Source organism: Saimiri boliviensis, chromosome X, assembly GCF_048565385.1.
Source record: "Saimiri boliviensis isolate mSaiBol1 chromosome X, mSaiBol1.pri, whole genome shotgun sequence".
In the NCBI taxonomy this organism is placed as follows: domain Eukaryota; kingdom Metazoa; phylum Chordata; class Mammalia; order Primates; family Cebidae; genus Saimiri; species Saimiri boliviensis.
The window spans coordinates 19600269-19626463 of record NC_133470.1 but is presented as its reverse complement, the minus strand read 5'-3'; the positions used below and the strand labels follow the sequence as shown (position 1 = coordinate 19626463).

The window sequence follows — 26195 nt, the reverse complement described above, 5'->3', positions numbered from 1 at the left end:
TTTGGGCTAAAAAGTTTGGGGAATGCTTTTTTTTTATTGCATTTTAGGTTTTGGGGTACATGTGAAGAACATGCAAGACTGTTGCATATGTACACACATGGCAGTGTGGTTTGCTGTCTTCCGTCCCCTCACCTGTATCTGTCATTTCTCCCCATGCTATCTCTTCCCACTTCCCCACCCCTGCGTCCCTCCCCCATTTCCCCCCAACGGACCCCAGTGTGTAGCGCTCCCCTCCCTGTGTCCATGTGTTCTCATTGTTCAACACCCGCCCATGAGTGAGAATATACGGTGTTTGATTTTCTGCTCTTGTGTCAGTTTGCTGAGAATGATGGTTTCCAGGTTCATCCATGTCCCTACAAAGGACGTGAACTCATCGTTTTTGATGGCTGCATAATATTCCATGGTGTATATGTACCACATTTTCCCCATCCAGTCTATCATCGTTGGGCATTTGGGTTGGTTCCAGGTCTTTGCTATTGTAAACAGTGCTGCAATGAACATTCGTGTGCACGTGTCCTTGTAGTAGAATGATTTATAATCCTTTGGATATATACCCAGTAATGGGATTGCTGGGTCAAATGGGATTTCTATTTTTAGGTCCTTGAGGAATTGCCACACTGTCTTCCACAATGGTTGAATTAATTTACATTCCCACCAACAGTGTAAAAGGGTTCCTATTTCTCCACATCCTCTCCAGCATCTGTTGTTTCCAGAATTTTTAATGATCACCATTCTAACTGGTGTGAGATGGTATCTCAATGTGGTTTTGATTTGCATTTCTCTGATGACCAGTGATGATGAGCATTTTTTCATATGTTTGTTGGCCTCCTGTATGTCTTCTTTTGTAAAGTATCTGTTCATATCCTTCGCCCATTTTTGAATGGGATTGTTTGTTTTTTTCTTGTAGATCTGCTTTAGTTCTTTGTAAATTCTGGATATCAGCCCCTTGTCAGATGGATAGGCTGCAAAATTTTTTTCCCATTCTGTTGGTTGCCGATTCAATCTACTGTTTCTTTTGCCATGCAGAAGCTGTGGAGTTTGATTAGGTCCCATTTGTCTATTTTGGCTTTTGTTGCCATTGCTTTTGGCGTTTTGGTCATGAAGTCCTTACCTACACCTATGTCCTGAATGGTTTTGCCTAGATTTTCTTCTAGGGTTTTTATGGTGTTAGGTCTGATGTTTAAGTCTTTAATCCATCTGAAGTTAATTTTGGTGTAAGGTGTCAGGAAGGGGTCCTGTTTCTGCTTTCTGCACATGGCTAGCCAGTTTTCCCAACACCATTTATTAAACAGGGAGTCCTTTCCCCATTGCTTGTTTTTGTCAGGTTTGTCAAAGATCAGATAGTTGTGGGTATGTTGTATTTCCTCTGAGGCCTCTGTTCTGTTCCATTGGTCTATATCTCTGTTTTGGTATCAGTACCATGCTGTTTTGATTACTGTAGCCTTGTAGTATAGTTTGAGGTCCGGTAGTGTGATGCCTCCTGCTTTGTTCTTTTTGCTTAGAATTGAATTGGCTATGCAGGCTCTCTTTTGGTTCCATATGAAGTTTAAGGTGTTTTTTTCCAGTTCTGTGAAGAAGGTCATTGGTAGCTTGATGGGAATAGCGTTGAATCTGTAAATTACTTTGGGCAGTATGGCCATTTTCACGATGTTGATTCTTCCTAACCATGAACATGGAATGTTTCTCCATCTGTTTGTATCCTCTCTTATTTCGTTGAGCAATGGCTTGTAGTTCTCCTTGAAGAGGTCCTTTACGTTCCTTGTTAGTTGTATTCCTAGGTATTTTATTCTCTTTGTAGCAATTGTGAATGGCAGTTCGTTCTTGATTTGGTTCTCTTGAAGTCTATTACTGGTGTATAGGAATGCTTGTGATTTTTGCACGTTGATTTTGTATCCTGAGACTTTGCTGAAGTTGTTTATCAGTTTCAGGAGACTTTGGGCTGAGATGATGGGGTCTTCTAGATATACAATCATGTCATCTGTAAATAGAGACAATTTGATTTCCTCCTTTCCAATTTGGATACCCTTTATTTCTTTTTCTTGCCTGATTGCTCTGGCTAGAACTTCCAGTACTATATTGAATAGGAGTGGTGAGAGAGGGCATCCTTGTCTAGTGCCAGATTTCAAAGGGAATGCTTCCAGTTTTTGTCCATTCAGTATGATATTGGCTGTTGGTTTGCCATAAATAGCTTTTATTGTTTTGAGATACGTTCCATCAATACCTAGTTTATTGAGGGTTTTTAGCATAAAGTGTTGTTGAATTTTGTCAAAGGCCTTCTCTGCATCAATTGAGATAATCATGTGGTTTTTGTCTTTGGTTCTGTTTATGTGGTGAATTACGTTTAGAGACTTGCGTATGTTGAACCAGCCTTGCATCCCCGGGATGAATCCTACTTGATTATGGTGGATGAGCTTTTTGATATGCTGTTGCAATCGGTTTGCCAGTATTTTATTGAAGATTTTTGCATCTATGTTCATCATGGATATTGGCCTGAAATTTTCTTTTCTTGTTGAGTCTCTGCCGGGTTTTGGTATCAGGATGATGTTGGTCTCGTAAGATGATTTGGGAAGGATTCCCTCTTTTTGGATTGTCTGGAATAGTTTCAGAAGGAATGGTATCAGCTCCTTTTTGTATGTCTGGTAGAATTCAGCTGTGAACCCATCTGGACCTGGGCTTTTTTTGGGTGGTAGGCTCTTTATTGCTGCCTCAACTTCAGACCATATTATTGGTCTATTCAGGGTTTCAGCTTCTTCCAGGTTTAGGCTTGGGAAGATGCAGGTGTCCAGGAATTTATCCATTTCTTCCAGGTTTACTAGTTTATGTGCATAGAGTTGTTTGTAATAATCTCTGATGATGGTTTGTATTTCTGTGGAATCTGTGGTGATATCCCCTTTATCGTTTTTTATTGCATCAATTTGGTTATTCTCTCTTTTCTTTTTTATTAATCTGGCTAGTGGTCTGTCTATTTTGTTGATCTTTTCAAAAAACCAGCTCCTGGATTTATTGATTTTTTGAAGAGTTTTTTGTGTCTCTATTTCCTTCAGTTCTGCTCTGATCTTAGTTATTTCCTGTCTTCTGCTAGGTTTTGAGTTTTTTTGATCTTGCTCCTCTAGCTCTTTCAATTTTGATGATAGGGTGTCAATTTTCGATCTCTCCTTTCTTCTCATGTGGGCACTCATTGCTATATATTTTCCTCTAGAGACTGCTTTAAATGTGTCCCAGAGATTCTGGTATGTTGTGTCTTTGTTCTCATTGGTTTCGAAGAACATCTTTATTTCTGCCTTCATTTCATTGTTTATCCAGTCAACATTCAAGAGCAAATTGTTCAGTTTCCATGAAGCTGTGTGGTTCTGAGTTAGTTTCTGCATTCTGAGTTCTAACTCGATTGCACTGTGGTCTGAGAGACTGTTTGTTATGATTTCTGTTCTTTTGCATTTGCTGAGGAGTGATTTATTGCCAATTATGTGGTCAATTTTAGAGTAGGTGTGATGTGGTGCTGAGAAGAATGTATATTCTGTGGATTTGCGGTGGAGAGTTCTGTAAATGTCTATTAGGTTTGCTTGTTCCAGGTCTGAGTTCAGGTCCTGGATATCCTTGTTGATTTTCTGTCTGGTTGATCTGTCTAATATTGACAATGGGGTGTTAAAGTCTCCCACTATTATTGTGTGGGAGTCTAAGTCTCTTTGTAAGTCATTAAGAACTTGCCTTATGTATCTGGGTGCTCCTGTATTGGGTGCGTATATATTTAGGATCGTTAGCTCTTCTTGTTGCAGTGATCCTTTTACCATTATGTAATGTCCTTCTTTGTCTCTTTTGATCTTTGTTGCTTTAAAGTCTATTTTATCAGAGATGAGAATTGCAACTCCTTCCCTTTTTTTGCTCTCCATTTGCTTGGTAGATCTTCCTCCATCCCTTTTATTTTGAGCCTTTGTGTATCCTTGCATGTAAGATGGGTTTCCTGGATACAGCACACTGATGGGTTTTGGCTTTTTATCCAATTTGCCAGTCTGTGTCTTTTGATTGGGGCATTTAGTCCATTGACATTTAGGGATATTATTGTTATGTGTGAATTTGATACTGTCATTTTGATGCTACCTGGCTGTTTTCTTGGTTAGTTGATGCAGCTTCTTGATTGTGTTGATGCTCTTTTACCATTTGGTGTGTTTTTGGAGTGGCTGGTACTGGTTGTTCCTTTATATGTGTAGAGCCTCTTTCAGGAGTTCTTGTAGAGCAGGTTTGGTGGTGATGAAATCTCTGAGTGCTTGCTTGTTCACAAAGGATTTTATTGTTCCTTCACTTATGAAGCTTAGTTGGGCTGGATAGGAGATTCTGGGTTGAAAGTTCTTTTCTTTAAGGATGTTGAATATTGGCCCCCAATCTCTTCTGGCTTGTAGGGTTTCTGCTGAGAGATCTGCTGTGAGTCTAATGGGCTTCCCTTTGTGGGTAACCCGACCTTTCTCTCTGGCTGCCCTTAGCATTTTCTCTTTCATTTCAACCCTGGTGAATCTGACGATTATGTGCCTTGGGGTTGCTCTTCTTGAGGAATATCTTTGTGGTGTTCTCTGTATTTCCTGGATTTGAATATTGGTCTGCCTTGCTAGTTTGGGGAAGTTTTCCTGGATAATATCCTGAAGAGTATTTTCCAGCTTGGATTCATTCTCTTCATCACATTCAGGTATACCTATCAGACGTAGATTGGGTCTTTTCACATAGTCCCACATTTTTGAAGATTTTGTTCATTCCTTTTTGCGCTTTTTTCTCTGTTATTGCCTTCTCTTTTTATTTCATTGAGTTGATCTTCGACCTCTGATATCCTTTCTTCTGCTTGGTCAATTCGGCTGCTGAAGCTTGTGCATGCTTCACGAAGTTCTCGTGTTGTGTTATTCAGCTCCATCAATTCACTTATATTGCTCTCTATGCTGTCCATTCTCGTTAGCAATTCGTCCAATCTTTTTTCAAGGTTCCTATTTTCTTTGCGTTGGGTTAGAACATGTTCTTTTAGCTCACTGTAGTTTCTTACTACCCACCTTCTGAAGTCTGATTCTGTCATTTCATCACCCTCCTTCTCCATCCGGTCTGGTTCCCTTGCTGGTGAGGAGTTGTGATCCCTTTTAGGAGGAGAGGTGTTCTGGTTTCGGGAGTTTTCATCCTTTTTGCGCTGGTTTCTTCCCATTTTTGTGGGTTTATCCACCTGTTGTCTTTGTAATTACTGTCTTTCAGATTGGGTCTCTGAGTGACCTTCTAGTTCGTGGATGCTGAAGTTACTTTTTTTTTTTTTTTTTTTTTTAAGCTTTCCTTCTAACAGTCTGGCCCCTCTGCTGTAGGACTGCTGAGGTCCTCTCCAGGCCCTGCTTGCCTGGGTATCACCTGCAGCAGCTGCAGAAGAGTAAGGGTTGCTGCCAGTTTCCTCTTCTGCTATCTTTGTCCCAGAAGGATGCTCACCTACTGTCAGTCCATTCTCTCCTTTATGAGGTGCGTCTTTGGATCTATGGGGGGCAGGGAGCTACTTGAGGAGACAGTCTGTCTTTTATTGGGGCTTAAGTCCTGAGCTGTGAGCTCTGTTGTTCATTCAGAGCTGCTGGGCAGGTATGTTTAGGTCTGCTGCAGCTGAACTCATAAAGCACTTTTTGTTCCCAGGTGCTCTGTCCTAGTGAGTTGGAGCTTTATCAGTTTCCCTTGCACTACTGCCTTTTTTGATTTTTCTTTCAGGTCTGACCCGCCCCGCTAGCAGCACGCCTAGCCACTGCCTGCCCGCAGGGGCTTTGCTGAGCTGCTGTGGGCTCCGCCCAGCTGCCCTGAGCTCTTCCCTGCAGTCCTGTTTATCTGGGAGTAGTTAGAACTGTCTCAGCAATGGTGGCCCCGCCTCTGTTATGGCGGACTCTCTCTGTTGTGGCAGGTTGTCTCGGCAACGGCAGCCTGCCTCCGTAGTGGTGGAGAGTCTCAGTAATGGCGGAAGCCCCTCCCCCACCGAGCCCGACTGTCCAGGTTCAGCTGTGCTTGGTTTGGAGGGCTCAACCCAGAGGGTTTCCAATTACTGTTTTTGTTTTCCTTGTTGTTGGGAGTGGAGGGGTGGGACCAATGGAGCCTGATCACCTGGCTCCCTGACTCAGAGTCTTTTCTTTTAAGTTGAAGGACCCCGCATTCCAGTCGCTTGTTGAAAAGGCGCCGGGATCTCCCGTGCTGCGACTCACGGAGTCGGCTCGAACCGCGGCGCCGGCTCCTGGCGGATTTTTTGCCTAGGAATCTCCTGGCCTGGCTCGCTATTTCAGATGAATGGGCTATTCTGCCGTCTCAAGGCTCTGCTCGCCAGCTAAGAGGGCTCCCAGACCAGTGGCTTTTGTATGGAGAACCGCAGCAACAGGGCGTGGTCACAGCAGCCGTGCGGGCGGAATCAGCCCCGCGGGGGCCAAAACAGCCGCACTGGCTGGGACTGTGACGCTGGCGACCCCTCTGCCTGGGTATCTCCTGGTCTGTGGGCAATAAGAGTTCGTCTGGAAATGTGGCGTCCACTCACCCTCTGCACTTTCACTGGGAGCTGAAGTCCTGAGCTGTTCTTAGGCGGCCATCTTCCCAGCCATGCTTTATTATGGAGGTAAGATTTCAGTTTTTAAAATATGTGGAGACAAAAGTGAAGGAAGGAAAAAATATGTAGACTCTGTGTCATGGAGTAAAGGCTTAGATACAGCAGATACAGAAATGAGCATATGTAGCATCTTGACTATTGAGGAACAATATAGATCTGTGGTTTTGCCATAGTAGCTTGACTGGCTCAGAAGTTACATATAGGAGCAGGATGCGTATGTAGTAGAGGTGGTTATGGTTAGATAGAATAAGGAAGTAGTGTATGCAGTCCTTGGAAATTATATCTGAGCATTCTAAATATTAATATAGAGCATGGAAGAGGAAATGAGAGCAGAATTTGAGGAGAGGTTCAAGAAATACTCCTGACTTTGTGGCACCTTAGGCCAGATAGTGTATTAAAGCAAATACAAGCCATCAAATAGGACTAATACGTACTGTGGTTTTTATAAAGAAGAAAATGGCACAAATATGTTACTGTCAAATTAAAATAAGTTAGGGTTAGAAAATGGGACACACACACATATACAAATTCTATTCACATGTACTGAGGATTGACATGGGTACATATTTATTTTAGAACGTTTGGTACTAAATTATTTAAAGTGCCTGGGATGGAGTAGTCACAGTAGTTGTTGGACCCTACTCTCCCCTCCCTCCATCCCTGTGGTCTATTCCTGACTCACTCAGACTTACTTTCTTGCCTAGTAATAAATAATAATTTTAAAATTTATCCAGTGGTTTGATGAAAGAGATATAAGGCTTCTATAATCAGCTTATTAACACTGTCTATAACTGAAACGAAGAGTCTCTGTATTGTTTTTCTTATAAACACAATGGATTCTCTTTGGCTGATAGTTCTGTGAGAACCCTTTATTCTAGATAAATTCAGTATCAAAACTGTAAAGAATTTTTAAGCTCCATATAATGTTATTGTTAAAGTTTTAATTTGCATCAATTTAATTCTCTTGTCAGTTGTCATACCCTATTGAAGCTATGTCTTATCACATGCTGATTAAGCAAATTAAGTCTGAGGTACAAGATGATGTGGCTTCTTGGGAAAGGCTACCCATAGGTCCAGATTCCAGCTATTTTGAGCTCATTGATCATTATTTTTTATATCTCCTAGGAATGCAGAATAGCACTCTCTGAACATCAAAGCCTTGTAAATGGTGTCAGCATTTTAGAGTTCTCTTGAGAAACCATGAAAGCCATTATATTTAATGATAGAAGATTTCTTTTTTTCTCCTTTGTTGTTGTTATTGTTATTGTTGTGTTAGTTTGCAGTTAGTTTGCAGTATATTCATTTGCATTCACTTTTCCACCCTTACAGAATAGTTCCTTAAGACCTAAGTCAGATCATGGCATTCCTCAAATCTATTCAATGACTTGCCACTTGTCTCAGTAAGGCAGGCGTCCCCAAACTTTTTACACAGGGGGCCAGTTCACTGTCCTTCAGACTGTTGGAGGGCCGCCACATACTGTGCTCCTCTCACTGACCACCAATGAAAGAGGTGCGCCTTCCTGAAGTGCGGCGGGAGGGTGGATAAATGGCCTCATGGGGCTGCATGCAGCCTGCAGGCCGTAGTTTGGGGACACCTGCAATAAGGATACTTAAAATGACCTACAAGGCTCTGCATGATTTAGCCTCTCACTTCCATTCTGACTCTGTCATCTATTTCTCTCATCTTTTCTCATACTAATGTAGTTACACTGGGTTCAATATGCTTTGAGAATGGCCAGGCATCCTTCTGTCTCTGAGCCTTTGCCCCATCCAACTACCTGAAATGTTTTACTCCTAGCTATTCATGACTTACACAGACTGCCTCACTTCCTTCCATCCTTTACTTTTAAGCATCAGCTTCTTATTGACAATTGCTCAAAACACATATCTAAAATTGTACCTTCTAATCCTGGACACTTCCTGCCTCTCTTTCTTGCTTTATTTTTCTTCTAATCCTTGTCACTGTCTTACAGGCTATATATTTTACCTATGTTTCTTGATATTTTCTGCCTCTCTTCAATTAGAATATAAACTCCATGAGGGAAGAGACTTTTATCTATCTTGTTCACTTCTAAATACATAATGTCCATAACAGTGCCTGATACAAAGTGGGATCAAAATAAATATTTGTTGAATGAATTAATGAATTTTAATTTGCTCAGTCTGTATACATTTTAGCATATACAACTCTTTCTTCCCTCTCTCCATCTTCCCTCCCTTCTCTCTTCTTTCTATCCAAGTGGGGCTGTAGAACAAATAAGTCCTCAGGTCCTTCTGAGTTTTGTCAAGGTTATCAGTTTCCCACAGACCCTCAGAGATAACCCAAATAAAATGGCAACTGTGTTGATTAAGCCAGAGGGAATTCCCTACCCTTGTCTTGTAGATGTCTGGTTTTAGAAGGACAGATGCTATAAATTTTCTTAAGTAAAGGCATTGTCAGATTTTTTGGAGTGTGTATGAGGCCAATCCACTACTTGTGTACAAAGTATAGGGTTTCATGACCTATCCATTTATTCATCATTGTATCTCCAATGCTTTGTACAAAGCCTGAAAGTTACAAGTATTTTTAAAGTATCTGATGAAAGAAAGCTAAGGTCATTCATTCTTTCTATTCCCACAGACCTACCTATAAATCTTCTATGGAGGAGTAACTTCCTTATCTGAAACCAACAGAATGGGAGTGGTTGGCAGCCATGTTGAAATTCCATCCTTGGTATTTACTTTGAGTAATTAGTCAAGGAGTACAACTCCCTGTGACAATGTAAAATGCCTCCACTCCCTCTTTTCTTTTCTTTTTTTTTTTTTTGAGACGAAGTTTCCCTCTTTCACCTAGGCTGAAGTGCAGTGGTGCAATCTTGGCTCACTGCAACCTCCACCTCCTGGGTTCAAGAGATTCTCCCACCTCAGCCTCCCAAGTAGCTGGGATTACCATGCCTGGCTAACTTTTGTATTTTTAGTAGAAATGAGGTTTCATCATGTTGGCCAGGCTGGTCTCGAACTCCTGACCTCAAGTGATCCACCCTCCTCAGCCTCCCAAAGTGCTGGGATTACAGGCATGCCACTGAACACAGACAAAGCAGCCCCTTTCTGTGGAGACCTACCACAAATAAGGAAGTAAAACGAGCCATCTTTGAAATTTTAACAATTCTTTGAATGTCAAGTATTATAACCCCAGGCAGGATGTGAAATGTAATAAGATGTTTAACTATGAGAGCTAATTAGATATGCCAGACCATGTAACTTTATTTCATGAGCCAGAAACTTTTAATGGACCTTTTTATTTCCCTTGCATGTGCCCTCTTTCCTTCTAACACAGTGGTCCAAAACTCTGGTCATTGTTAATTACCTGTTGGCCCCAGGCAAGAGGTTTTGACTGTCAGTCCAAAAGCAGCCTTGGGAAAAATTCACAACTATATTTACCAAAAATTATTTCACCAGTCCATTTCTTCACCTCTCATAATCATATCTGCCTTGATGCTTTTAAGATGGTTCCTTGCTTGGAGCTATTTGAGTCTATCCAACCCTCTGTATTTTAAACTTTTGACTTGTTAGACTCTGTGGGTCCTGTGGGTCTGCATCTATTCTTAACTAACCTAGGGAATCAATACTGCAATATTTTTGAAGATCATGGAATTAAAAATTTATTAGCCTGAATTAGGTGAACATCTCATCTAACCTTCAGCTTTTTGAAACTTATTTAATGACTGCATACATATTATATCCTGATTCATTCCAAAAAGAATTTTAGGCATATGAAAAAAAATGAATGTTTTTAGTATATTAGTATGAAAACATAATATACTGAAAATAAGTGATGGACATTTGAGAAGATAGACTAGAAAATGAATATTTGCCTTACATCTTTCTTTATTTCTTTCTGAAATAAGAGAATACATTTATAAAAAGGAATAAATCTATAAAGATGAAGAAAATGGAAGAGGATGTCACCAACAAATGAGATTTTTTTTTAAGTTTGCATGAAAATTACCTAATCGAATAGAGTTCAAAGGACACTTATAAAAGGATACCTAAAAGGAGATAAGAATAATCACAATATTGTTAAGATCTACGGACAACCCTGAATGTATACTAGAACATGATGAAGCAGTGCCTTCAAACTCATAACATATGTTTCTATACTGAGAAAAATTACAAATCAAATGTGAGGACAAAATTAAAAACATGCAAGTGTTCATGAATGTTATCACCCACATGCCTTTTCTTAGAAAGTTATTTGAGGATGTGCTTTTCCAAAAAAGAAAAAAAAGGTAAGTCAAGGAGGAAGAATACATGGGAACTTGGAAACTGTGGATCCAACTCAATAGAGTGCTGGAATGATGTTTGAATCTAATAGGTAGAGATTCTAGAAGGAAAGTTTCTGGGTCGTAGGATGAGGGATGGGAGAAACTGGTAGAATAGAATGTAGGATTGAGTACTTGGGGGGAAATAGGGAAAGGATGATAAAGGAAAACCATTTTAAAAAGAAAGGTTATTTAAAATTCCTGGAAACAAAAGCAAAAAAGCTATTTAGAAAGTCATGGTCTAACTATGAAAAAAACTAAATAGTAATATGATATTCAGCAGTTAAAAAGTACAAGAAGACTACCTACTTACACTGGATGCTATAATAGAACCATTCCCCTTTATGTGACTCAAGGATCATAGCATTGAGCTCAAGATGAAGGAAATGCAATCCTGAGGTAGAACTTGACCTCCATTGAAAGTGTTGATATCGTCCTAATAATGAAATTGCTATTTATTGATTTTGAGGTTTTATAATCATCCTACCAAAAATACTTGAAATTTTAACATTGATTAAGAACAGAATTTAAATGTAAACTATTTGATAAAATAAATTTAAGTGTGTAATTCAAATTAGCTAAGGCTAGGACATGAGTAGAGGGTGGCTGGAAACATGAAGGAAATGATCAGTGTGATAATAGCCTCAAAGTACAGAGGGAGTCAAGAGACACGGATGGAAGTTAGCAGAGCAAGGAATTTAATGTATTGTTTAAGGCAACATGTAATTAATAGAAGAAATAAGTCTAATAATATGTATATCAAAAATTCAGAGTGGAAAAGACAAATGATAAAATTAGTAAACTAAATCTACATCTTTCCTAGATAAGAAAATAGAAGTATAAGTATATTTTTTAGAGATGCGGAGGTTACCATCATAAATTCTGTGAGGAGAAACATTTAAAATAAGTTGTTTCAGGGAAATGTACTTTGATGGAGAGTTAAGGAACAGAAATCTATTGCTATAACAGTTTCTTGGTTACTTTTATTTGTTACCATGTGTATCATTTTGATTTAAAAAATAAATTCAGTGCTTCTGGCATTACGGCAAACTAAGTGCTCTGGGGACTGCAGAGTAGTTAAATTTGGGATAGAACACACACTGCTGGGTTTAAAGCAGGTAGGCAAGTATCCCCAGAAGCCCTCTAACCCCAAAACAGGTTTGGGGTATGAGCTAGGAATATGGAGTGGAAGAAAGCTGAGAAAGGGAGACTTCCTAAGTATGAATGACTATAGTAGCATTGTTTGTGTTGGTACAAATAAGCTTTGATCCAAAGCCAAAGACAGAGAAACTGAATGTAGGACTCTAAACTAAACTGGGACTTTAAGGGAAGTAAAAATGGATCCTAGGTAGTGGGCATTGGCCATTAGCAGAAGCAAAGCCTTTATGGGGTAATCTTCCTTCATTTAAACAGCACTCTCACACATTTGAATCAAGCAATGACTTCACAATCAAATAGCAGCCCCCTCTCCAAAAAAACACACAGCAATGAGAAAAAATCAGCAGAAACAACTAGAACACATTATGACTCCCATAACTACTGATACAGAGATGGTAACACATGTAATATAAAACCCTTGTGTTTGAAATGATTTTTTAAAAAGAAATCAATTGCAAACAATAAGAGGCCATTACTAATAGACTAAAAATTTTGGTAAAGGAAATTAGAAGTTATAGAAATAAAAATGTAACTAGTAGAATAGGAATGTGATAATATTTTCATAAAACAGGGTACTATTTAGGTATGAGAATGAATGAACTACAGCTACTTCACCTCGTTGTCTTCTTGCATTCTCTCTATTCATTCCTTTTGGGATTCTCACCAGGATATGAGATTTCCAGAAGTGATGGAAAACGTGAACACATATAGAAAACATAAAGAATTCCAAGCATGATAAACCAAAAAATACTACTGCAAAGGCACATTGTAGAAAACCTACAGAACATCACACACAAAGATATATTAAAAGTACTTCCCAAAATAGGAAAGATTCCCTACAGAGGAAAGACAATTAGATAGACAGCAGACTACTAAATAGCAAAATCAAAATGAGAAAAATGTTTAGAGAAAATATAACAACTTAGAATTTTATACTCAGAAAACTATTTCTCTATAAAGCAAAATGAAGGTATTTGAATATCATCATAAACTGTGAGACTTTGACCCCCAATGACTTACTCTCAAAGAAACCTCTAAAGCATGTTGAAAGAGAAGAAAAGAAGTTTTTAAGCACAATAAATGGAAATAAAAAGTAAGATACAATAATGGAAACAAGTCCTAATGCATAGTAAGTGATTATAAATGGACTAAACTTACCAATTAGAAACAGATGTTACTATATTGGATAAAAATGGAAAAATCACAACCATTACTATGTCTTTTTGAAAGATTCACCTAAAGCATGAGCACAGAAGTAAGAAAAATAAAGTATGAGACAAAAATAGGCTAGGTAATTATGGACTAAAAGGAAAAGAATATTGTTATATAAATATCTGACTCAACAGATTTTAACACACACAAAAAAACCCATTAGAAATGAAGAGGTTCACTACATAAAGTTGAAAAGTTCAACTCACCATGAAGATAACATAAATCTAAACTAGCATGTACATAATAAATATGTCAACACTGATAAGGCAAAAGGTTGACACAATTACATGGGGAAATTGATACATTCACCATTGTATATATAGCGGAAAATTTTAACACACCTTTCTGTTTTTTTTTTTTTTTTTTTTTAGACGGAGTTTCACTCTTGTTACCCAGGCTGGAGTGCAATGGCGCAATCTCGGCTCATCGCGACCTCCACCTCCTGGGTTCAAGCAATTCTCCTGCCTCAGCCTCCTGTGTAGCTGGGATTACAGGCACACACCACCATGCCCAGCTTATTTTTTGTATTTTTAGTAGAGACGGGGTTTCACCATGTTGACCAGGATGGTCTCGATCTCTTGACCTTGTGATCCACCCACCTCGGCCTCCCAAAGTGCTGGGATTAAAGGCTTGAGCCACCGCGCCCAGCCAACACACCTTTCTTAATAGGTCAAGAGTAAAGAAAAATCAGTATAAGGAAACAAATATAAGAAAACTGGAAACAAGCCAAATATCCATTTAACAGTAAAGTAGAGAAAAAAAAAATCTTTAAAAAACAGAATGCCATACAGCAATGACAGCTGTGAAAATAAATGAGCTATAGCTATATCAACAGTATATGTAAATCTCACAGACATAACAATCAGCAAAACAAGCATGGAAGAGTCTATACTGTATGATTTCATTATATAAAGTGCAAAGACTATAGTATAATAAGTCAGTTTTTAAATTTAACAATCAGATCTTTGTCAGTCTGCAGTGGGGGCAGGGGAGCTTTCCCTTCCAAAAATCAAGACTCATTATAAAGCTGTTATAATTAAGACAACCTGGTAGTAAAATGTGTTAAAACAAATTGACCATACATGTATTGAAACATTACATTATGCCCCATAAATATTTACAATGATTATTTGTTGATTTAACATAAAAATTTTGAAAAACAAATTGGCCAATGGATTAGAATAAAGACCCAAGAAATGTGAATGCATATATAAAACTTTGATATATGACAGAGTTGGCCTTGCTTATAACTGGGCAATAGAAGGACTCTTTAGCAAATGGTATTGGGAGAAAATGGTTTTCCATGTAGAAAATGTAAAGCAATTGGATAGTTACTTAAATCACAACATTCATAAAAATTAATTGCAGAAGAATTCAAGACTCGAATGTGAAATGCAAAACTTTAAACATTTTAGAAAATATAGGATAACCTTTATGACCTTTGTGCAAGGGACAGTTTTTTAAGACAGAGAAAAGAACTCAGTATAAGATCTTGGACTGCTCTATAGTCAGGTATCACTGTTAATCCAAACAAACTAGAAAAAGAGGGGAAATGAAGCTACAAACTGGGAGAAGCTATTTGTAAAGCAAATAACAAAGGATCAGTGACCAGAACAAGTAAGAAATATAACTGAATAAGAAAAAATAGGGAATTGGGGTAAATACATAAAACAGGCACTTCATGGATAATGAAATATCTATAGATGATAAACAATGAACAGATACATAAATCTTTTACTACTGCAAATACAAAATAAGAATAAAATCATATAGCACCACACAGCCACCAGAATGGCAAATAATTAAGAAGGTTGACAGAGAAAGTGTATCAACAGGAGTACTGTTATACTCCACTGGAGGGAGTGTAAATTAGAACTGGGGAAAAGAAATTGTCATTGTCTCGAAAAGCAGAACATTCATATACTCTATAACCAAACAATTTCATGTCTAGGGATGTCATTTAGAGAAATTCTTGTATGTTTTTATCAGAAGATCTAAATAGGAATTTTCATAGGCCATTTGCATATTTCAAAGGCTATTTGTAAGAGTCTCAAACTAGAAACAATCCAATCCAACTTTTTAGCAATTGGAGAACAGAGGAATATATGTATAAAACATGACATACCTGTACCTTCAAATATATGGTTGTTTTCACATAATGCAATATTATCCTGTAGTGAAAAAGAAGTGAGCATAACTACACACAGAAACATGGATAAATTTAGAAACAGAATGTTGGGTAAACAAACATACCAAGTTTCAACAGACATACATGGTATGATAGAAAACAACTTTAAAAAATAAAAACTGGGAAATGTGTTGCTTAGACTTACACAAATATGTGATAAAACTATTTCAAAAAAACAAAGGAATGATAAAATTCAGGATAGTAGTTATAGGAAGGTGTGTTTGTGGAAAAGCACATAAGTATATGCAAGATATGGGCAATGATCTATTATTTGGATGTTAAATATATTGTTATGCTTTATGATTTGCATATATGTTGCATATATCATTTTATATTAACATTACCAAGAGGAAATGAAAAAGCACAATTCCAGTAAACAGTGGCAGAGAACAAAGCAACAGGAATCTGAAGAGTTGAAACATAAAATAGAGCCAGGGATGAGATTAGAATCTCGAACTACAGCAAGTTCTGTACAGTTGCTAGAAGAACATGAATTTGGACATAGCTTCTTAGCAACTGAGGAAACTGGAGAATAATTGATTACATGGGTCATGAGATTCATAAAACCAAATTTTAAAAGAGAAACAACTATTCCTACTACAGCACATCTATTGTTGACTTTGGAACTAAAGAGCTACTTCAGTCCAAAAACAAAACTATATAAAGCTATAAAAATAAAACATATCACCAACATCCCAACTTCTAGCACAGATTTCTCTAATTTCTCTGATTAGTCACACACTCAATCTTTAGGCAGCTCCAGGCTGCAGAGCCTCAGAAGAAAGAATGTGGTGGGGCTTTGGAGAAAACAGATCCTGCCTTTCCGGGCGGCACTCTCAAGTCCCTCCACTCCTCTCAGTTAATATTCCAGAAATCTTGTGCACCTGTGCAATGGTTTAGCCAAGTACATGGTAATAGAATTGGTATGCAACTCCCCTGGATTTGTCGACTGTCCCAGATAGCAGGAGGAAGACATGGGGATGTGAGGGTAGTGATTGCATTTGTTTTATCCCTCTGTTTTTAGAAAGTGTCACCAAAGGCAAAATGTGACTTACGCAGTTGGTGATTGGAACAATTATATCTAGAGGAACTCTTTATGGATAGTTTGAATATCATATCGTAGTATATAATATATAATGTATGTGTATTTAATGCTAATCAGTTGCTATTTGGTGCTGGCCTTTACTTTTGTGAGGAATATGTAAGTATGAGATTTGAGAAAAAATTCCACGTCAACCCACTTCACACACACAAACACATGCACACACGAAACTATATATTATGTAAAATGAAAATCCCCTTGCATGGTATCCATAACGCTTTACAACCTGCCCCCAGTCTATCTCTCTAAAATCTCATGCCATCCTCTCAAATGTTTTCTAAGATTTCCTATACCTGAATGCTTACTCTCCCAGTAAAATTTCACTCCTTTCTTGCTGGGGCAGCCTCTCCACTTCTGACCTGGTATTACCCTATGACTCCCATCTGGTACATTCCTGTCTCCTTCAAAACTCAGTTCCAATTTTGTCTTCCTCATTCTCTCTAGACCAAGACCAATGTTTTTTTTTTGTTTTTGTTTTTGTTTTCTATTATGATCCCAATAGCATCTTACATACTTCCACTTATTTTCTGTCTCCCTTCCTATGTCTGAAGTTGATTCTCCTCTTCAGTCTTAGGCTCAGTGAGATGATGGGCAGACATTTGTGTGGCTATATGAATCCCCTCTAACAATTGGTTGTTATTTGTTAATACTGGCCACTATATCTGCTTATTGCTTCACACTTTTTCAAAGTGTTTTGATTTCCATTAGCAATTTTAGTGTCACAATATTTCTGGGAGGAGATATTATTACTTCTGTTTTGCAAAGGAAGAATCAGGTATGTATATATGAGTTATCTAGGAATGAAAACAGTACTTTTACAATATCTAGCAAAAATAAATATGCACTTACCCTTGGACCAGCAACTTCACTTCTAGGAATCAGTTTCAAGGCAGGCATCACAAAAATAAGAAATGATCAAAGTAGACAGCTATTAATTACAACAGTATGATTTAAAAGAGTCTGGAAATAACGTAAATGTTTATCAAGAGGGAGCTGGTTGAGTCAACTATAGGACATCCACCCACAGGAGTGTTATGCAGCTGTAAAAAGGAAACAGGAAGATCTATATCCTGTGGAGTGGTATCTCCAGGACATACTGTCAAATGTAGGATGCGGAACAATTTATGTAATGTATTTCATTTTTACATGTGGACTTTTTTGAGTTTAAAAGCTATTATTTTCAGGGTCTTTGGATTTTGGCATTATTATTATTATTATTATACATTAACTTCAGGGATACATGTGCAGAACGTGCAGGTTTGTTACATAGGTATACACATGCCATGGTGGTTTGCTGCGCCCATCAGCCTGTCATCTACATTGGGTATTTCTCTTAATGCTATCCCTCCCCTAGGCTCCCCGCCCCAACAGGTCCCAGTGTGTGATGTTCCCCTCCCTGTGTGTTCTCATTGTTCAACTCCCACTTACGATTGAGAACATGCGTGTTTGGTTTTCTGTTCTTCTATCAGTTTGCTGAGAATGATGGTTTCCAGTTTCATCCATGTCCCTGCAAAGGACATGAACTCATCCTTTTATGGCTGCATATTATTCCATGGTGTATATGTGCCACCTTTTCTTTATCCAGTCTATCATTGATGGGCAGTTGGGTTGGTTGCAAGTCTTCGTTATTGTGAACAGTGCTGCAATAAACACATGTGTGCATGTGTCTTTATAATAGAATGATTTATAATCCTTTGGTTATATACCCAGTAATGGGATTGCTGGGTCAAATGGTATTTCTAGTTCTAGACCCCTGAGGAATTGCCACACTGTCTTATTTTTAACTTTAAAAAGAAATAATGAAAAGATAAACTAATAATTAAAAATGATTACTTATAGGAAAGAAGGAAGAGTACAGCTTGGAAGAGAATAGAATCTATATTTCTCTGAAACTAACTTTTTCTATAGTTTTGACTCTGTATGTAAATAATTTAAATGAGTCCAAAACAAAAAATTTAAAGGTAAATTCTTAACAATGTAAAACATACTGAAAAATGTTTTATGTATCAAATTGGCATCATAGACACACAAGAAAAGATTATTTTAAGTGACTTTAAAACTGTATTTTTACACTATTTTCTTAATAGCATATATTCAAAGGACAAAAAAAAACGCATAAATAAATCTTAAACTGAAATCAGAAATCTTAGAATATTATATGTATTATTATTTTGAATCTATATCTGTGTTTATGGAGAGAGAGAAGAGAGAGAGAAAGCAAAATTGGTATAAATGTCATTAGGAACTTAAATTTTGGTAATAAGGCAAAAGAGATTACACTCTATAATCAAAGGGGTTAAATACAATTTTGTATTTAACATGTAATCTTGCATGTAAATCTGAAATATCACTAAGTTCTCAGGATTGAGTTTTCTTATTCTAAAAATTACACTTTTCTCACCTCAAATTTCTGAATAAAATCATTGAAGTAATGTTTACCCCTAGCTGCTAACTTGTCATCTTTAAATACCAGTCACTATTAAATGAACCAGAGTTCCTAGGAGAAATGGAATATTTCAGGTCCGAGGCAGGATATGTACAAGATGAGCTTGGAGCATCTAGTACCAGAAGCAATAGCTACTGGGGTGCTGTTCAAGCAACACAGAAGCCAATCTTAGGGAAATCCTGCTGTGAAAGTTGGAACATTTGAGCACCATAGGACTAATGAGTGCAATTGACACATGAAATATACAAACATAAGATAATTCATAATACTAAAAAATAATCTAGTTTGGAGTTTACTAAGGAATCAACTTATTATCCTAAAAAATGATAAATAAAGTAAAATAATGCAACATTTAACCTGCCAGTTGTGTTTGAACTGTATTTCAGAGTAACTGAATAGCTCATAAGGAAACATTATTTTTAGAACTCAAACTAATAAACTAAGAATCAGAAAAGTATAATTGTGCAAACCCTAATAAAATGCTAGATTAGGTCCAGGCAAAAAAATATCTAAGGGTACTACAATTTTTCAGTGAAAAGTAGATGGGGAAATTTAAGATTGATGGATCAAGCTTAAAACCACTGATCCATCTTAGCATTACTAAAAGTAGAGCAGCAGGTCTTCATGTACCTCATGATAGGATGCAACAGGAAGTTATATGCTGCTCTTGAAATATACTCGCAAAAAGAGAGGGGCACTCAATTTAATGATGCCTTTACGGCTAACATCTAATTTCAGGAAATACAAAGAATGGAGGAACTTGTTAAATTATACCAGGATGATACAATTGGCCAAATCCATAACTTAGTTAAATCTACAGAGAAGCACGGTCTGCTTTCTTTAACAAATTCATTTCATAGGAGGCAAAAAAAGGAATAGAGGAATTGTTATAAAGTAAAAGAGACTTATAAGACTTAAAAGCCAAATGCAATATGTGAACCATGCTGACATCTTGATTTAGACAATTCAACTATAAAAAGACAGTTTGGAGACACTTGTGAGAATTTGAATATGGAACCTGTATTAGGAGATATTTAGAAATTATTGTTAAATTTACTTGGGTCATGATGGTATTGTGATTGTACTAAAAATATTCTTCTGTAAGGCTGAATAACATTCCATTTTGTGTATATAACATATTTTCTTTATTCATTTATCCATGCTCAGGCAATTAGTTGCTTCCATATTTTGGCTGTTGCGAATAACGCTGTAATAAAAACGGGAATGCACATATTTAGATGAGGTGGTCATTTGATTTCTTTTGGGTATATATCCACAATTGGGATTGCTGGGTCATGTGGTAGTACTATTTTTAATTTTTTTTTTATTGCATTTTAGGTTTTGGGTACATGTGAAGAACATGCAAGATTGTTGCATAGGTACACACATGGCAGTGTGGTTTGCTGCCTTCCGTCCCCTCACCTGTATCTGTCATTTCTCCCCATGCTATCTCTTCCCACCTCCCCACCCTCCCGCCCCTCCCCCATTTCCCCCCAACGGACCCCAGTGTGTAGTGCTCCCCTCCCTGTGTCCATGTGTTCTCATTGTTCAACACCCGCCCATGAGTGAGAATATACGGTGTTTGATTTTCTGCTCTTGTGTCAGTTTGCTGAGAATGATGGTTTCCAGGTTCATCCATGTCCCTACAAAGGACGTGAACTCATCGTTTTTGATGGCTGCGTAATATTCCATGGTATATATGTACCACATTTTCCCCATCCAGTCTATCATCATTGGGCATTTGGGTTGGTTCCAGGTCTTTGCTATTGTAAACAGTGCTGCAATGAACATTCGTGTGCACGTGTCCTTGTAGTAGAATGATTTATAATCCTTTGGATATATACCCAGTAATGGGATTGCTGGGTCAAATGGGATTTCTATTTTTAGGTCCTTGAGTAATCGCCACAGAATTGCAACTCCTGCTTTTTTTTGCTCTCCGTTTGCTTGGTAGATCTTCCTCCATCCCTTTATTTTGAGCCTTTGTGTATCCTTGCATGTAAGATGGGTTTCCTGAATACAGCACATTGATGGGTTTTGGCTTTTTATCCAATTTGCCAGTCTCTGTCTTTTGATTGGGGCATTTAGTCCATTGACGTTTAGGGATAGTACTGTTATGTGTGAATTTGATACTGTCATTTTGATGCTACCTGGCTGTTTTGTTGGTTAGTTGATGCAGCTTCTTGATTGTGTTGATGCTCTTTTACCATTTGGTGTGTTTTTGGAGTGGCTGGTACTAGTTGTTCCTTTATATGTGTAGAGCCTCTTTCAGGAGTTCTTGTAGAGCAGGTTTGGTGGTGATGAAATCTCTGAGTGCTTGCTTGTTCACAAAGGATTTTATTGTTCCTTCACTTATGAAGCTTAGTTGGGCTGGATAGGAGATTCTGGGTTGAAAGTTCTTTTCTTTAAGGATGTTGAATATTGGCCCCCAATCTCTTCTGGCTTGTAGGGTTCCTGCTGAGAGATCTGCTGTGAGTCTAATGGGCTTCCCTTTGTGGGTAACCCGACCTTTCTCTCTGGCTGCCCTTAGCATTTTCTCTTTCATTTCAACCCTGGTGAATCTGATGATTATGTGCCTTGGGGTTGCTCTTCTTGAGGAATATCTTTGTGGTGTTCTCTGTATTTCCTGGATTTGAATATTGGTCTGCCTTACTAGGTTGGGGAAGATAACAAGTGCTGGTGAATGGGTGGAGAAAAGGAAACTCTTGTACACTGTTAGAGGGAATTTAGATTGGTACAACCATTACGGAAAATAGTACGGAGGTTCTTTAAGAATTAAAAATAATAGCTGGAAAATACTCTTCAGGATATTATTTTTAATTCTTAAAGAACCTCCATACTATTTTCCGTAATGGTTGTACCAATCTACATTCCCTCTAACAGTGTACAAGAGTTTCCTTTTCTCCACCCATTCACCAGCACTTGTTATCTTTTGTTTGGATAATAGCCATTCTAACAGGTGTGAGGTTATAGATAACTCACTATCATTTTCACTTGCATTTCCCTGATGGTTACTTATATCAAGCATCTTTTTACGCACCTGTTGACCATTTCTGTCTTTGGAGAAAGGTCACTTCAGGTTATTTGCCCATTTTTAAATCAGAGTATTTAAAGGCTTTTTGCTACCAAATTTTGTGAGTTTCTCACATATTTTGGATATTAATCTCATCAGATATATAATTTGCAAGTATTTTTTCCCATTTTGTAGGTTGTCTTTTCATTTTGTTGATTGATTCCATTACTGTGCAGAAGCTTTTTAGTTTGATGTAGTCTTATTCATCTATTATTTTTTTTCATTTTGTTGCCTGTGCTTTTAATGTCATATCCAAGAAATCATTAGAAAAGTAATGATTTTTCTAATGATTTCTCGGATATGACACTAAAAGCATATTTTCCTGTGTTTTCTTCTAGGAGTTTTACAGTGTTAGGCTTTATGGTTAAACCTTTAATTCATATTGAGTTGATTTTTGGCTGTGGTATAAAATAAGAGTCCAGTTTCATTCTTTTTCATGTGAATATCTACTTTTCCCAACACCAATTATTAAAAAGACTGTCTTTACCCTATTGTGTACTCTTAGCAATTCAGAGTCTTTTGTGGTTCCATTTGAATTTTAGGGTTGATTTTAGGGTTGATTTTCTATTTCTGTGAAAAATGCCACTGGAATTTTTTTTTTGTGGGGATGGGGTTTTACTCTGTGTCCTAGACTGGAGTGCAGTGGTGCCATCATAGCTCACTGCAGCCTTGAACTCCTGAGCTTGAGCAATACTCCCACCTCACTGTCCTGAGTTGTTGAGCTTACAGGCATGTACCACCACACCTAGCTATAGGTGTCAGCTACTATTCCCTGCTACCAGTGGAATTTTGATAGGGATGGCATTGAATATGTAGATAAATCAGTTTGGGCCGTATGAACATTTAAACAATACTAATTCTTCTAATCCATTAACATGGGGTCCTATAATTTATTTATGTGTTCTTTAATTTCTCTTGCCAATATTTTATAGTTTTCAATGTTTAAGCCTCTCACCTTCTTGGTTTAGTTGATTCCCAAGTATTTTATTCTTTTTGTTGCTATTGTAAACGGAGTAGTTCCTTAATTTTCTTTTAGAATAGTTCATTATTAGAATACAGAAACACAACTGATTTTTGTATACTGATTTTGTATCTTGCAACTTTGCTAAACTTGTTTGTTCTAACAGGGTTCTTTTGGTGGAGTCTTTAGGGAGATCTATATATAAGATCATGCTGTCTTTAAGCAGAGATAATTTCATTCCTTTCAGATTTAAATGGCCTTTATTTCTTTTTCTGCACTCTCGTGTTCATTGCAGCATTATTTACAATAGCCAAGATATGGAAGCTGCTAAATATCCATTATTAAATGAATATATAAAGCAAATGTAGTATATACATACAAAATGGAATATTATTCAGCCTTAAAAACAAAAGAAATCCTGCTACTTGCAACAGCATGAGTAAATTGTTGGAACAGTATGCTATGTGAAATATGCCATACACAGACAGGCAAATACTTCATGATCTCACTTACATAAGACATCTTGAATAGTCAAACTCAGCAGCAGAGTAGAAAGGTGGTTGCCAGAGGTAGGGGAAGGAGGGAACTAGGAAATATTCATCAAGATTACAAAGTCTCAGTTATTTAAGATGAATAAATTCTGGATATCTACTCTATAGTATAGTGTCTGTAGTTAGCAACACTGTAGTGTATACTTAAAATTTTGCTAAGAGAGGAGAATCTTCATGGTTCTTACCATACATACATACGTGCATACACACATAAATGAAAGAATGAATGGATAAATAAATATAGCAGAGACAGCTTTTAGAGGTGATGGGTATATTTACGGCCTCGATTGTGGTAATGGTTTCAGGGGTGTATACTTATCTCCAAACTCATCAAGTTGTACACACTTAAAATGTACAGCTGTTTGTATCTCAATCATACCTTAATAAAGTGGTTTACTAAATGATGACTACACATGGACACATAGAAGGGAACAACATACACTGAGGCCTATTGAAGAGGGAGAGGATTAGGAAAAATAACTAATGAGCTTAATACTTGGATAATGAAATAATCTGTGCCACAGACCCCCATGACACACATTTACTTATGTAACAAACCCACACATGTACCCCTGAACTTAAAATAAAAGTTAAAAAAATAAATAAATAAAATAAAATAAAATAATCTAGATAGGGGAAATAAGTTTTAGTGTTTTATACCATTGTAGGATGACTATAATTAACAGTAACATATAGTTTAAAATAGCTAGAAGGAGGATATTAAATGTTCCCAATACAAATAAATAATAAATGCTTGAGATGATGGATATGCTAATTACCCTGATCTGATCACTATACATTATATATATGGAAATATCACTATGTACCCCATAAATGTGTATAATTAGTGCAAGTCAGTTAAAATAAAATTTAAAAAAGAAAAGTCTTACTAAAATGGATACATTTTACTGTATGTAAATTATATTTCAATAATTAAATCCTAATTTTTAAAAGGATTGTCTGTTAGAGATGCATACTTCTGATGTGTTAGATTTGCTTCACAATATTCAATTACAAGGGAAAATACCATGTATCGATGAAATGGGATTGGCAAATTGTTGATAAATATTGAAGCTGGATGATTGATACACGAAAATTGATATGTTTATTATACTTTTGTGTGTTTGAAAATTGTCATGATAAAAAATAGTAGAAAATAAATGAAAGAAAGCACATCCTATTAGTAGAATGACGGTTCAGAGCATCTGAGCCTAATGCTCTTTATAGTAACTTTAAGAACTTGACCTAAGCCAGGCGCTGTAGCTCACACCTGTAATCCCAGCACTTTGAAAGTCTGAGGCGGGTATTTTTACCACCTCTAGGAGGAATGGGAGCAGTAGTAGTGCTAAGGGTGAGTGTACCGGCAGTGGCATTGGAAAGGGGAAGGCACAGAACTTTGAGATGCTTCAGAATTAGCCAGCCTTAGGTGGTGGGAACAACAGAAGGCCAGACTACTTTGATTAGTTGTAGTTGAGACTCATCTTCAAGGAACTAAACCAAATAGTTGATCTGTTAAGGCAGTAGTAGAGATGTAAAAATAAATTATCACACTGAGAAAAAAAAAAAAGTTAACTGAACTCTAAGGATTGGAGACAGATGGGGATAGAAACAGTTGAAATGTATCACTCTTAGCAGTGGAATATGGAAGCTGGTGGAAAGAGAGCAGAAAGAGGTTGGAAGAGCTTAATTCCCTGTCCATAAAGGACTTCTGGATTGGGGTATGAGAGCTAACTAAGCTCTGAGAAACAGTTATCCCCCCAGAGCAGGAACCTGTTTGTTTAGATATTAAATTGACAGAACAAGAAGAATCGTGTTTCAAGTGTCATATCTCCAAGATTTTATTTTATTACAATGACATGTTTTATGTATTTTAAGTGTTAGACTGGCTTATGAACTTATAGACGAGTATCAGAGAAGTTTAAGGCAAGAAGAAATCATTTCTTTCGGGGAAGAACAGAAAAGATTCATGGTTCACAAAGAATTAGAATTGAATCTTGAAGTATAATATGATAGTATGATAGCTGGAACCAAGAGAATAGGTACGCTCTATGAAACAGAGTATATAGAGAGAACTCTGTAAAGGTAGAAGGCTGGATTTCAAGGACTGTCTATCATAAGAGGGTGAGGAGGGAAAGGGGAGTGAGAAGGAAAGAATGGAATAGATAGGCATCATATAGTATCATGAAAGCTAAAAATTAGAAAGATGCATAAATAATTGGAAAATGATGCCTAATAGCATAAAAAGGTCAAGAGCAGTGGAGGATGGAGAACAGCTCAGCTTGATGACTAGCCAGACTTTGACCTTGGAGGTGCATACACACGTTTCTGCTATTTGATCTGTTTTTGTTCTATTGTTTTGGAACTTCAGGCAATGTGTAATTGTCACTAGGAGATCTACGGTAACCAAACCTAGAGTACTTGCAAATGGAAAGGATTAGATGATCAGCTAGGTTACCTTCTCAGGTCCAGGGATAAAACCTTGAGTCCAAAGTAGCGTGAGGCACCCTCAGAGAAAATAGGGAATCATTAGAGAAAAAGCGTTCCTGGCACAAGATTTAAACAACTCAAAACAACATATATGCATTCTCTTTGCATCTCTGCAGAAGTCACGGGGGCACTTTAG

At 37.4% G+C, this 26195-nt stretch overlaps 1 long non-coding RNA gene across 3 annotated transcripts in view; it reads left to right on the top strand.

Annotated features, from left to right (window-relative positions):
* LOC141582777 (uncharacterized) overlaps positions 1-26195 on the top strand; it is a 1185669-nt gene that overhangs the window by 644100 nt on the left and 515374 nt on the right. The gene's annotated exons all lie outside the window — the stretch shown is intronic.